Here is a 4,183-nt window from a genome sequence, read left to right as displayed (position 1 = left end):
AAGAGCCTCAGTGTGTTGCCACCTTGGTAGGTTATCAGAAACTTCTTTTAATTCTCTTTGTCTTAAATTTTGCCTTCTTATTTCAGGTAAAAGCCCGAACAAAGAATTGTCCTTTTAACAACAAGGAGAATTTACAAGTCCTTTGGACTTTACTTGAAGAGTAAGTTGTCTTTTTGTTGTTATTAATTTTATTATTTAAAATAATTTAATTTTTAATTTATGAGCAAACAAGCATTTCTATAGCATAGTATAATGAAGAAGATGATTGTATGTGAAGCTACAAGGCTTCTAGAAATAACTACAAATAGGCCAACTTGCTATTCCTTTTTCAATACAACAAGATGATCCTGGAAATTTCCTTTTTTTCTTTGTTTTTCCTCCCTCAACGCCAGCTCTGCAGATGAGCACCATTAGACACACACACGTTTATATATAGGTATATATGGATGCATAAATGAGAGTATTTGACTTATGCTTCTGTTTGTCCCTTTTCCTCTGTATGTGGACAGAGCCGTTCTTCATGTGTCCTCTAGAGTTAATTTGGATATGTATAAGAGACAAAATGCCTAATGCTCTGCAAGTCCTTCTTAAGGCACCATTCTTACTGTGTACAGCGTGCTCTTGCTTTCACTCCATTATTTCACGGAGTGAAGTCCTTCCTTTTTTTCTGAAGTCAATGAGCTCATCATCTCTTATAGCACCATACCATTCCATTGCATTCATATACCACAACTTCTTTGGGCATGAAAACAAAGATTAGGAGTAGAATCTTTTAGGGAAAGTATATGTTTTTTTTTTAAAAGCAATTGGGGTTAAGTAACTTGCTCAAGATTACACAGCCAGTTATTTCTGGGTGAGGTGCTAAGTATCTGAGTCTGGATTCAATCCCAGGTCATCGTGATACTGGGGCCGGTGCTCTTACTCGCTGTGCTACCTGGCCACCCTGGAAAGTATATGTTGATATATGTGTGCGTGTATGTATATGTATGTAGGTACATATGTGTGCAATATCTATATATAAAGGAAAAGCTAGAAGGAAGCAAAGAAGTGATGGACAGCTGTCAGCTTAGTGTGCAGTGTTTCCTATGTGGGCTTTCTTGCAATGGAAAGGTGCTGCTGCACATTCGGAATCCTCTCCCACGTTCTGCTGTGCGCATGGCATGTTCTTTTACCCTCTTATTTCATATTTAAGTTTGCAATGTCTTTCTGTTTCTTTTCTTATTCTGTCTTTAAGCTTTAGTATTTGTCTAAAAGAGAAAAAGAATGAACAAACCTGGCAGGACCTGTGGGAACTGATGCAAAGTGAAGGGAACAGACCTGGGAGCCCGATGAACACAGGAACAGCCACACTGTAAGGAAAACCATCCGGGAGCGCTGCTTAATCTTGCTTTGCATCCTCAGCACTTAGCAAACCACCAGCCACATAGTAGGTGCCTCAAAACGTTCATAGATTGATGCATAAATGCTTCTTGAATAACCCGATTGGGTCCCCAGCTCCCGATGTGAGGATGTGAGGCTTTCTCTTCTTTTCTGAGAATGTCAGCTCTAGTCCAGCAGGGAATCCCTGGCTGATCAGCCCCGCAGGGTGCTGCTGCCTGGACACAGCATGACTGACTCCCTTTAATTCTCTTTGTCCTGAATTTCGCCTCCATCAGGATGAAAGTGAAGCATTTACAAGGTCCTTTGTGCTTTTGTCAAACACTAACGTATTATTGGTGTTCATTTTCAAGCAGAATGATACCAGTTAAATAGGTAACAGTTAACACTGTAAGCACACTCTTCCAGCTTGATCCCTAATCCCACAGCCTCCAGAGCAAAGGAAAAGTTCATTTTCTAAGGGCACCTTCGCACATCCCTCCAGAAATCGCTGTTGAAAATTAAGAGCGTAACTTGTCTGATTCTGTGGTGTCCCCCCAATCCCCAACCGAGGAAAAACTAAAAGCATAATAATAACATAAACATTAGTTTTAATGCATGAAACCCAATCGCCGGTCACATAACATCAATTCAGCTGATTATCTTAGTCTGAATTACCTTAGATATAAAAAACACTTCTACATTTTGACCCTCTAGACTGAATAGATTCAGAGAGTACAGCAGGGTAATTGGGATCCAGTCACACTTAATTTTTGTTCTCATGGCTCCTAAACACATCACCTTCAATGTCCCAGTGTAAGTGTACTTTGCATTAAGGGCAGATCTAACCACAGAGTGTCAAGGATCCCAAGTATCACCCTGGGAAAGCACATCTGACTTTAAAGGAGCTCACTCTAATTTAGATTAGGACAAATGAGATAACCAAACTGGCTACATTATTTCTGAACAGCCTCTATTTTGCACCTAAGCTCCATTTTACTGTGAATCTCTCGGGAATCTGAAATCTGCAGGTTGCTTCTTCCTTGTTCTAGCCCTCAGTACTAGGACACTGCCACTTCTTTCCTCTAATAAGAAATCGGGTGGTGGCGGCTTGGAGGAAGAGGAGGAGCTCTCAGAGCTGGCCAGCCTGGTGGGTGATGGCCCTGGTGTAGATGACCCAGAGCCCTGGGGTGGAGTTTGGGAGCCTGGGAGGGGTCTAGGGAAGGAGAGGGCTTATCCCAGTGGGCAAGGCATTCCAGGTGAGGGAGGGCTGGACTTGGGGAGGAGAGGCAGGCAGGGTCCTGAGCTCCTGCCCTGGAGGTGATTGGAGGAAAAGGCCTATCAAGGGGCCTCAGGGGCTGGGCAGAGGGTAGGAAGACCCTCCCAGGGGCTCCCCCCCCCCCAAACCAGGAACTTGAGCTGATATTGGTCTGCCCCTTCTTCCCTTACAATTGAAGGATCTTGGTAGGTCTTCTTCCCTGGAGCTTAGATACCTCTACTTTCCCTGGAGCTGAGCTCCCTCTGCCTTCCCTGGAGCTTAGATACCTCTACTTTCCCTGGAGCTGAGCTCCCTCTGCCTTCTGGAAGCAGCTGTGGGTGCAGGTCCCAGGCAGATCTGAGCTAGTCCCGCATCCACCCACAGCTCCTGCCTTCTGCTGCTCGACCTTGGGTCTCATCCTCATCCGACCACGTGGTGAGTGTCCTCTGGGTTTAGCAGGGACCTTGCCGCCCTCCCAGGCCTGGCTCTTGGATGAGCTTCCTGCCACTGGCTCTTTCCAGACTCCCAGGGACACCCTCCCCAGGTTTATCACTGGGATAATCTTTACCAAAATTCAGACCTTAACCACAGGGACCCCGCAATCCTGTCTCCCTGCCCCCAGCTTTTGGTTAGAGATTCAGCTGCTCTTCCCTCCTGCCCGCCCCCTGCCTCCCCCACCTGGACCTGCAGCTCCTGGGCTGCGTCCCTGTCAGATCCCAGCACTGGCTCCCTGTGTCTGGTGTCCCTTGAGGGATTCCAGGCCTAAGCTCTCCCAGAGGGTCCCAGGAGTCCTCCCCAGCACCTAGTTAGACCCCAGGACACAGTCCTCCTGCTTTCCCAGAGTCTGAGTGCCCCTGGATCCCTTCTGTCCCTGCAGTGTCCCTGAGCTCCCCTTCCCCAGGCCTCCTGCTCCCCTGCCCCTTCTTCTTTCAGAGCCTTCAGGCCCCTGCCAGGGGGCTGAATCCCAAACTGGATTTAATCTTCCAGCCTCAGACTTCCCCTGGTCATTCCCTGGTGGCTCCATCCCAGAGCCCTCCCCATCCCCAAACTTCCTAAGCTTTTCTTCTCCAGGATCATGCAGTCTGTTGTCTAGATTGTGTATGTGTGTGTGTGTGTGTGTGTGTGTGTGTATGTTAGTTGGGGAGGCAGGGAGGGCAGAGGACCAGCAGCAGGGAAAGCTCTGGGCCCAGAGCCATTGAAGCTCTGACTGGTCTCATCCCCCCTGGCATCCCAAGTCCTTTTGGCCTCTTGGGTCTCTGAAGGAGAATGGGGAATGGGAAGGAGAAAGAAGGGGAGGAGGAGAGGGTGGCTCCATCTACTCTCCAAAGTCCGACCCTACCAGTAAGTTGCAGTCTCTACCCAGAGGGCAGGGCCTGAAACTTGATAAATCCCTGTAGTCCAGCCTCCTGCCCTGGGAGAAAAAGGAAAGACTGTACCTCTCTGGGATCCTTCTCTCTCCCCAGCTCAGCCTGCAGAGGACCAAGGCCTGGCCCCAGAAGGGATCCTGGAGCCAGAGGGAATGACCCCTGTGAGCTGCAGACCCCCAGCCCAGGTGAGTGCCTTCTGTCC

The sequence above is a fragment of the Petaurus breviceps genome, unplaced genomic scaffold (genome assembly GCF_028583685.1).
Source record: "Petaurus breviceps papuanus isolate PSGF00001 unplaced genomic scaffold, PetGlider_PUasm1.0 424, whole genome shotgun sequence".
NCBI classification, from domain to species: Eukaryota; Metazoa; Chordata; class Mammalia; order Diprotodontia; family Petauridae; genus Petaurus; species Petaurus breviceps.
Note: the sequence above shows the minus strand (reverse complement) of the source record.